The sequence below is a fragment of the Cyprinodon variegatus genome, unplaced genomic scaffold (assembly GCF_000732505.1).
Source record: "Cyprinodon variegatus isolate N-32 unplaced genomic scaffold, C_variegatus-1.0 Scaffold26, whole genome shotgun sequence".
NCBI lineage: Eukaryota > Metazoa > Chordata > Actinopteri > Cyprinodontiformes > Cyprinodontidae > Cyprinodon > Cyprinodon variegatus.
In genome coordinates this window covers 2,802,154-2,813,120 of record NW_015150479.1, presented here as the reverse complement: position 1 = coordinate 2,813,120, position 10,967 = coordinate 2,802,154, and the positions used below count along the sequence as shown (strand labels likewise).

Genomic DNA, 10,967 nt, shown 5'->3' with positions numbered 1-10,967 from the left:
AAAAAATCTTGATGATGCCCAAGACCTTTAGTACCATATTTAGGGGTTGAACATGAACACAGTATTTAAGAGAAGAACTTAATTATTATTAATTTATAATTATTAATTTTACCAGAACTGAAGTATTTAGATAGAGTGACTGTTAAGTGAATTGTACTCTAACCTTTAAATTTCCTGTTTTCATCAGACATTTCTCATTGAACCAAAGCATATCGTAAACAACCTACTAATTTCGAGTCTACATGGAACAATGCTTGATAGTCTTAGTTTTGGGTATTCCTCCATGTGTGGGTTGAAAAATCTCACATGTTGCAACCAACAAGGTACCTGCCCTAACCTGTAGCTTCTGCGGCTGGTGGAGGTGGGGGAGGTTACTGTTTATGTAACAAATTTTCGGTTCCAAAACAGATGTGCAGTTTGTCAACAGATGATTGACTCACTAAAAGGTGACAAGTATGAAAGTGTTTTTTTTTTTTTTTTAACGTTTTCTCTCATTTTGTAGCTTCAACATCCGTTGTAAAGGTGCTTTCAAAACCACTGAGAACAGTTTGCTTTGCTTTGCATATTTCACTGTCTTTATGAAGTGTATCAAGAAATGTGCCATAATTCAAACAACTTGATGGGATCAGATTAAAGGTTTTTTGTTTTATTTTTTTGTTTTTATTAAAGCTAATTCATGTAGATAAAGTCAAAGCTTGTCCATGTTTTAATGCACTCTACTTTAGGTTCTCCGTTCTGGGAATGAGTTCACCTGAAACATTCCAACTGAAACCAAAAAAAAAAAAATACCCAGTGAAAATTGGTTAGAGAGAATCCTCCATGTTCTCAGAAATCAGACTTTTTCCTGTACTGCGTGTCAAAAAACGTCAAGGAAAATGTCAACAATACGTCAACTAAATGTGAGTTAGATTTCTGACCGTGGAAAGTCTGTTTTCTTATCAATCTTGATGCCATTGTATTGATGGCTGCTGGATGATATAAGTTACCGTCAAAACTGTTTGTTTTCACTTCAAGTGTTTTTTATAACTGCACATTATTGGCAATGATTTTAGTGATATTTACAGAAAACAACACCATCACTGTTTCATTACATAAAAAAAGAGAAATATATAATTTTCCGTGCTTTTTAATTGTAGTAGTTTATTCAGTCCATTATACATAAAAAGCAAATCCTACTTCTATCCTGACAAGGAGGTAGAAAAGGGTAAGATAAAATTAATTTCATATACAAACATTTGAGCTAAATGACATCAGTGTTATTGTTTGTGTGCTGCCAGTTCACCTTTATGAAGACCTACTTCTAAGTCTCTTCCGGTCAGGTTAAAGAGATGTGGAACAAAAGTTTTAGCTCCAACTTGAATAAGTTGTTATACTAGAAGATTCATAGGTAATAATGTCATTTTTAAAGTACCCTCCATTTCTTTCTGTTGGATACATTTCCAAAACAACTTTTCACATTTGCATAGTCAGAAACAAAAGACATACCAAACAAAAGTACAAATTTGCCAAAGTATGTAAAATTACAAGAAAAACAGCAACATCTGGTTGCCTTGTTCTGATGACAAAAACAATGAACCAAAGCATAACACTTTCCAGAAGAAAGAAAACATTCAAACTCAGATCATTACATCATTTGCATTCTGACTGCATTAATTTCTCAAAAGCGAGTCTCATCTCTATGAAAAACTGGACTTTAATAAGACCAGATCCAGAAGATCGGCTTCTCTTAAAGCTTTCATCTCTCCTTATCATTTTACAACCTGAAGATATCAAAACCACCAACCTATAAAAGACCCCAAATACATTGAAAAGTATAATAAACAAAATAATGTGAAATACTTTATCAAATGAACTGAATTAGCTAAAATAGTATTATTTTAAGTAACTTCTTATTGTAGCCAGCTACATTTAAGATAACCCACCCAACACTGGTCACCATGGAGACCGTATGAAAATGGTGTGAGGCTGCTAGACATCCAGCATCTGGGGGAAGACTCTACTTCACTAATATCCTCCACACAAGGTTAATGTTATACAGTTTTACTGTATAAAACTAATACATACTCCCAATAACACACACTACTATACATATAACTATGTTAATATGAGCATATATGCCAAATGGAGCTGGTGATCAAATATGAATAAATTTAAAACATTTCTACATCCTTTTTGAGCTAAAACAACAAAGAGGGGAGTAGGGAATCAGTGTAACTAGTGCTACAGGAACATATCTGGAGTAGGCAAAGGACATTTCCTGAGAGTAAAATGTAGTCATATTTAGAGCAACAGAAATAGTGAGAAATAACTTTCTTTTATAACAATTGCCAGTGTGAACATATAAAGTATTAACACTTCAATCTCCAACTGTATTGCCTTGTGTCTGGCTTCAGCACTGACCCACTGTATGGATAAAAAGCTTGTAGATTAAAGCCGTTTATTTTTACATAGAGCCACTACCAGCAGCAGCTTCAGCATGCGGACGCAAACTGTCCAGGTTTCAGGTCAGCGGACACGCCACAACCATGGGAACCTTTGCAGGTTCCAAAGAGCAAGAAAGAGCAAAAATATCTTGCATCTCTAAGGGATATCATCAAGCACTCTCAGACGTTTCTTGACTCACTTTCTGGTGTGAGTTTTCTTTGTGTTTTCTAATAAGAACAGTCAAAATGGCCGCGACAACGACTGCAACGAGAACACCCACTATGCTGGGAATCAGATATGACTGGTTCAGCTTCTTTTCCGGGCTCTCCTCATTTTCCGGGGGCTCCTCCAATTGGCTCCATTCAGCTAAAAAAGTGAAAACACATTTTGTTAATCTTATTTTTTTTTCATAGGTGAAAAGAAAATAGACTTTCAGATGCTAAAGGTCACTCACACACGATCTGAAGAATGACTAACTGGTCATCCAAACCACAGGGGGCCCTAATTCCAACTGTGAAATTTTCTTCTTTTTGAACATCAGAGATGTTCAGGAAGATGTAGTTAATGTGATCCCAGTCACAGAAATATGTTGTTGATGAGCTGTCCGGACATTTAATTATATCATTTTCGGTTTTCCAAAAGTAATCTGTACCGGTACAGCTCTTGTTATTGTTCCAATTTATTGTACAGTTTATTGTCACTTGGCCTCCTTTTGTGACTGTTACGTTCTTGGGGCATTCCAGTGCAACCACTAAACAAAGATAAAAAGCAAAATGTGAAAAACTCGTGAGGTTTATTTACAATAGTGTGTTTACAGTAGTTATTTTTGTCTTACTCTCAAAATATCAATTTATAATACAGACAAGATAAAGAAATACCTTGATCTGATGAAACAGCATTTTGCAGGAGAAACGACAGAGCCAGGTATATCCAAAGGAAAGACATCAGGAACTGTTTTCAGCTTCAGGGACTGGAAAAGAGAGAGGAGATCATCTAAAACCTTTTGATTCAGATATATACAATTTATAAAACTCAGTCTAGATTTAAAGTTTTTTTCTTTTTATCTGTTTTTTTATTATTATTATCAGAAACATTAACATTTAACTGCTCAGAGAGACCTCTGTAATCTAAGATGGAGCTTCTAGAATGTTTAATGTTATGTTCTTTTTAAGGTGATGACTTCTCTAATGACTTCAGACATCACGGTTGCTTTTTGTTTTAATACATGTGCAATGACTCCATCACCCAAACTCTGACTATACATTTTTGGCAGTAGCAGCCTCCCATACAGATTACAGAATCAACCTGAAACACCTGCTTTTTTGGAAGATTTGTAATCATATTGATAGGGCCTTAGTACTATGATACAGAGTAATGCTTCATAGTAGCACATCATTTGATGGGGCGACGACACACAGATGTCTTTTTTACTTTTTTGCAAACCCACACACCTCCTACCAGCGATGGCTGGTGATAGAAAACTTTTTCAGGGATGCACTTCAGGTTGAGGACTATTCAGTTCAAATTTAAGTAAAAAATACTTTATTAAATCCAAAGGTAAAAGAAAAAATTACTACTAAGTAACAGTTATAAGTTTTTTGGGTAAACTAAACATGTTTTATGAAAGTTCGAAGTCATTAAGCAGGTTGCAAAGTGCGGCTGAGGAGCTGTCAAAAACCCCGACAAGTCCTGGCAGCTCTGTCGCGTTTGACAAAAACATTTAAAGAATGTCACGATGTTGTGGAATCAGTTTGCTTTTTTGCCAAAGGCAGTCCCCTCCGTCAGGTGTAAGTATGGATTATAAAACCAGATTTATTGGAACGGCACAGAGAAACATAGAGACGTCTGATAATGACTCAGTTTTTCCTACAATTAAATTTTCCTCTCAAAGACAAACAACCTTTTTTAGGAAAATGACGGTTGTACTTTTCTTTTTATATCTCAGCTGTTTTTATATACCTCCAAGGGAAGTTTAAACCCATGACCTTATCCACAATTTTTTAACTGCAACCTGAAAATATTTCCCAAGGGATTTTAATAGACAATCAAAAAGCAGTTAATCATTTTGAAGTGGAAGTCTTTATTTCAGTGAACAAGCACACTATCCACAGCTTAATCCATGGACTATGTGTGTGCTTTTAACATATGCTGTTATGTTAATAGTTAATCTCAGTTAATCTCCCACATAAGTCTATAATCATCAGTTGTGTGAATCTACACTCAGGCTGTATGAGGAGTAAAAAGCAAAGCTGAAGCTCTCCAAAGTTTCCTGATTGGATTTAGTTTTGGACTTTAACTTTTTAAGTCTTTTGCAGCTTCTATTGGGGTTTCATCCAATCAACCTTCAGCATGATACTGCCACTACCATGTTTCATAGTGGGCTTCTGTACTCACTCCTCAGGCTCTATTTTTTCCTCAACATTCAGCTTTTTAAGGATAAGTTAAAACGTTCAGTTTTAACTTATCCATAATAATAATAATAATAATAATAATGATCTGAGACTAATAGTTGGCCTTTAAACGGAGTGCTGCGGTCTATCTTTAGCAGGTGAGTTTACCTCCTACTCTTTATTCAAAAAAATACTTAAAGTATGCCTTTACATTCACATATGGCATTGTTTTAATTTCTGAATATGATGCCATGTTATTATGGCTAAAATCAATACTTTAAAAAGTTTAATAACAAATGTACCTCTATACAGATAGTCGTGAAATGGATGATGGATGGTAGAATTTCTGCATACATTATATAATATTGTGTGTTTAATATTTGTCTGGAAACTGCCTGAAATCTGCCTTAAATTTATCTGTGTCACAGTACTATGTTTCTATGCCTTGACAGCGTATATGACCTGCTGCAGTGGGAGATGCAAGCTATCCATGTGGAGAATACTTTCTCTAGGCTGTTTAATTTTAATGAAGAAAATCTGTTTGACAGAACTGAAATGGGACGATTTTTTTATATGATTACTGTGACATCTCATCTCTCATCTTCAAATTTCTCGCTTATTTGTTGCCAAATCCGCCGCAGGTACCAGTCTGGATGTTTGCAGTAGCTTGAGGGCAATTTGAACCTTGCACTCTTTCACAACCAAAATAACTTTGGCGTTAACCCAGACTTACGAGGGGCGTTCAGTAAGTAATGCCTCTGATCCACTTCCAGTTGTTTGATCTAGATGAAATTTTTCACGTGCAATTACTTAAATGTCTATAGATTAAGTGGAAAATTACATCTCTGAACTAATTGTGGTTTCTGATTTACAGGTGCTTGAACTGAGTCTGAAATGTAGCCATTTGAGTGTCGGGCAGTGATCCGTTTTTTGTATTTGAAAGGACACACACTACGGGAGACTTTTCCTGAAATGAAAGTAAATTATGGTGATGATGCAACAGATCATTGCCCGACATTCAACAATCTCCATATCAGATTTGACTCAGTTCAAACACCTGTAAATCAGAAGCCACAATTAGCTCAGAACTGCGATTTGCCACTTTATCTAAAGAGATATAAATTTCAAAATTTGCAAAAATGCAATATTTCAGCTAGAGCAAAAAAATGAAAGTGTGTCAGGGGCATTACTTTTTCATTACCTTCATACTGGTGCAGCTGATCATAAGCATTACTAAGACATCATGTTTGCCAAAAAATTACATTGTACAAATACTGAGGCTTGATAGTTACTGTGGTTATTTTAGTTGGTTATATGCAAACCAAAGAGATTTTAAAGTTATCTGCATGCAAAAATATTCAGGTCTATCCACAACTTGTTCTGTAATTTAACTCTCCAATGTATTTAAGTTAGTGGTTACTTTTTTCACAGCTGTAATGTCTGTACATTGCACATAATCTATTTTCTCTTAAAGTTTGATGCTTTCTGACATAACTTTGCAGAGGCCGTATCGATTTAACTGATTTTAAGAACTTGAATTTGAATGTTTCTTGAAAAAAAATGAAACCTCCTATTCCTGAAAGGATTTAATAACACATAAAAATCAGAGGTTACAACTCTGATTCGGTGCGGTACAGAGAGCTTGATATGATTACTGGAATAAGAGGAAAGGACATTTTTCTTCCTGCTTTCACTTTGCAGCAGCAAACTCAGCAAAGACAGTTGATTAATAAACCAACAGCCCAAATAATGTTACTGCAAACAAAAAAAATAACTAAAAAGTCTGAATAAGAAGAATGTAATTATTACATGTTAAGTTAAAGGCTTCGTGTTCCAGCAAAGATTAAAAAACAACCAAAGCAGAGAATAAAATAAATAATTAACAGGTGAGACTGAGAGATAATAACAAAGTTCAACTGCAATATAAACACCAAATCGAGTTATTTTGTGCATCAAATGTTCCTAAATCAGCTTAAATTTTATATCTATTAAGGATGAAGAAGGAAAATTCCTAAGCTGAAGATTTCAGTCAACCACAACCTGCATGACAACTATTTAGCAATGAATGATGACTAACGATGAAATATTTCATAAAATTATTAAATGAACCACAAGTGGCTATAAAGTATGAAATAAGCATCTGCACGTAAAGTGTAAAGTTTTACCTACTTTATGGAGAAGGTTGTTGTCAAGTGAGCATCCAAGCAGGAATCTGGAATAATGCAACAAGGCTCATACTGATGTGAGTGGGAGTAGATCCTGGAGCTGATGTCACACTGGTTATGCAAAAACAAAGATGGGTAGATAGATAGAGAGAGAGAGTGAAAGAGAGAAGGCGAAGGAGGGAGGAAGGAGCATTCTAAGAACAAGGAAGAGGAAAGTATAAAATCATGCTAGGATTAAGTGTTTGTTCCTCAGCATTGCAGTCAAAGGTCAAATCCAACCGCAAGTAGGAGAAAAAGTGTTTTGGCTAGCATCAAAACACAAGCCGACGTTTTCACTTTCGCGAGAAACGTCGGCATTTATGTCTGATTAAAGGGTCTCAGATGATTTTTTTTAACCAGTGTTTAATTAGGAGATGAGAAACTTGCTTAACCTGATGAGTAAGATGTCTCCATGATTAAACTTGACCAATATTTATTGTGTCTTTTAATCCAGTACACAGGGGGGTAGGTAAAAAAAAATCTCCAAATGTGTTAGAGAAGAACTGGAAAAAAGGATCATGTTGATTTCAACGATCTTTAAAACAACATGTTGCAAATAATCTATCTACATTCCAACTTATTTGGGAATGATGCCAGGAAAGAAGATTATCTGTTCCAACTGTAACAAACTTCAACATGAAGTTGGCTAATCTCTGCTTGGAATTTAACTGGTAAAGCATGAATCCTGGCTTTTGCTGCAATAAACACTCCGGGGGGTTAAAATAAAGCACTTGAAACTTAATGTTAAGTAAAGTGGAGGATTGATAAAGCTGTGGGCCTGCTTTTCTTAAAAAGACCCTGTATGATAAGCTACAAACAATATTTTTTGAGTTAAATTTTCCAGCTAGAGCCAGGACTGCATAAAGGATTTAGATTTATAGATAAACCTTGAAGCAACCTTCATTCTGCAAAATTAAAGTGAATTATTTTATCTTTGCAGATCACCAGCTAAACAACCAGCTTGGATAGAACTATTTTTCCTTGATTTGTCAAATTTGTTAGGAATCCAGTTTGTGTGGGTCTTTTGTGTGTTTTGCTCTCTCCACCACCAAGTGGTGCCCTGTCCTCCTTGGGCCTCCCTGCACATCTGTGGCTCGTTGGATCATTACTGGAGGAGTATTTGAGCAGTGGGCTGTCACTACCTTGACACCAGAGTGTTTGCCAGTTTTGGGTACTCTAGCAAAGCTGAGATTAGCTGAGTCTAACCTAAGCTTTGTTTCTCTGAGTCTTATCTAGTTTTTTTTTGTCTTTGCTCTTTGGCAGGAAGCCTTCCTGAGTAACTGGATACCTGGACCTTCTTCCCCTGGAAATATTTACAGAGAACACACTGAGGAGTGGAAAACCTCCACATGATCCGTTCAAGTCCTCTTCGGAAATCAAACTGACAGTCCGCTCCTTTACTCCTCTGGGTCCAACGTTTGTCTATCTGTCCGCCCTCCAACGAGTTCACTCTTCTCTGGATAAACCCCCACAAGCTGGATTCAAGGATTGACAAGAGCCCCCTCAAACGTGAGTCCCTCTCCAGTAATTTTCAAGCCTCAGTCAAGTTTCCTACGGTCTCTGAACTGATCACTGTGATCTCCCCTTCACTTTCAAGTTCCGGTTCACCAGTCCACTGAGTTCCAGACCCAACTTCTGTTATTCATCTACATATAATAAACCTGTTAAACCTTGCTCTTATACAAGTTGAAATATTAACCTGTTGATGATCATCTCTTAAACTGTAACCTTGAAATTTAACATAGATATATATATAAAAAGATTCACAGTTCACTGCATTTTCATTACTTGTTAAATTAATATAAGCTTGATACTAAAATGTTTCTAAAAGGGAGGGATTTAAACCCAATTCTACACACAGAAAACTATAATGGCATATCTGTCGACCTAAAAGACTATTTTATTACAATGCAATTTTAAGGCAAATTTAAAAAATAAGCTGTCTACTTTTGATTTACTGATCTATATCCATGGTGTGAAAAACGATAAACAGTTCTAAAAGTAAAGCAGCCTGGGGTGATATGAGTTCAAATAGTGTGTGACTTCTATCAACTGTCACTTTGAGCCTCAGGGCTTCAGCCTTTGACATACCTTCGATGTTTAAGCTCACTCGGTACTAACAAGTAATACTTCCTCTTTAACCAGCCTGCAGTCTTCAGGTTTTGCAGTTAATCTCAGCTGATAAGCATTCATAGGCCAGCACAATACTGGTTATATGCAACGCAAACAACTACCATCATTTATCTTTTATTTCATTTAAACAATTATTTAGTTGTTTTTTTCAGTTTATTGGCAGAGAAAACTCAATAGGTGAAGGATCTGTTCCTTTTGATAAAGCTTATAGTTAGAGTGATTCAGGTTATCCTGAGCTATTTCTATAGTTATGCTGTTATAGGCTTAGACTGCTGGATGACATAGGGACCCCTTTTCATCATTATGCTTTATTCTATCTCATTGTCCCATGCTGCAGAATTTGTTAGTTCAGTCCCTAACCTTATGCTCTCTCTGCTTTTTCTCATCATAGTAGCTTCATCTGGTCTGTTCCTGTTTGGCTGTGACACCATCCTGGGGAGAAATATCACAGTGTTACTGCCATCAACACCTTTGTTTATAGATATTATAGCTTGGCCTGTTTTTCAGTGTAGTCCTGTTTCTCTAACTGTGGAGCTCGTCTGCCTGGCTGTGTGTTTCCTACATGGGCCACCTTTTACAGTCGCCTTTTGTATCTCTGCTGCTGTCTCTTGAACCTCAGTCGGCCTCGGCAGAAGGCCGTTCACACTGAGCCTGGTTCTGCTGGGGGTTTCTTCCTGTTAAAAGAGAGTTTTCCTCTCCACTGTAACTACAAGCATGCTTGGTGTAAGGGATTGCTTTTGAGTCTATAAGTTGATGTAATCAACTGGCTTTCCTTAGATAGAACTTTAAATCAATTTGACTGTGTGATCTGGTTGAATTTTAAAATGCCTTGAGATGACTTGTGTTGTGAAGTGGCTCTATATATATAAACTGAATTAAACTGATTAGATGTTTTTATCCCTCATAAAATCTTTCTGCCTTTTAGAACATGTGTTTAGGAGCCCCACTCATAGGACCCTAATTAGCGACGGTGGTTTTTGAGTTCTGAGTTCTCAGTTCTGAGCAAACTTCCCCATCTTTGTCAACTCACCAGCCCTCTAACCAAACCTGTGCTGTGAGAAGTGCTATTAGCCCGCCTCAACTTTTGTTTTTGCTGTTTTATTGCATTTATATGTGTTTAGATCATTAAACACATTCAATATCAGACAAGGATAAGAGTAGGAGATCATAAAGATGTATCGTTTTGTAAATGTGAGACGGTATGGCTTGATAAGCAGTAGTTGTCTGACGATAAAACCATTTTATTTCCAATACAATACCGATATTGCAGCTTTGAGAATCGACCCATACCAAAATTTACCCAATCCGATATTAGCATGAATCATACTGCTTTTATTACTTATTTTATATTGTAGAATGTTAGAAAATAATATTGATATAACAGGGAGAAAAAGTCAACAACAAAAAGTATGAAAACAACTGACCCATGTAAAAATAAGCAATGAATTACAGAAACTTTAAACAGAACTACATAAATATCAGAGATTTTAGAGACTACCCAAAAAAATCCGATATTATTTTTCTGGTTAATATGGGCTGCTCAGTGGAGCAGTGGGTAGCACTGCTGCCTTTCAGCAAGGAGGTTGGGGGTTTGATTCCTGGCATGGGGGTCTTACTGCATGGAGTTTGCATGTTCTCCCTGAGCATGTGTGGGTTCTCTCCAGGTACTCCTCCCGCAGTCCAAAAACATGTCTGACATGACTGTTAGGTTAATTGACTTCTCTAATTTCTTCTTAGGTGTGATTGTGTACGTGAATGGTTGTTTGTTCTGTGTTGCCCTGTGAAGGACTGGTGACCTGTCCAGGGTGTTCCCTGC

General features: G+C 36.5%; 1 long non-coding RNA gene across 1 annotated transcript; it reads right to left on the bottom strand.

Annotated features, from left to right (window-relative positions):
* Window positions 1-2,875: 2,875 nt before the first annotated feature.
* Window positions 2,876-7,091, bottom strand: LOC107098191. Its single transcript, XR_001481870.1, has 3 exons — window positions 6,984-7,091; window positions 3,303-3,394; window positions 2,876-3,175 (listed from the first exon to the last, which is right to left on the bottom strand). It is a non-coding gene; the product is annotated as an uncharacterized LOC107098191 (long non-coding RNA).
* Between the last annotated feature and the right edge of the window lie 3,876 nt (window positions 7,092-10,967).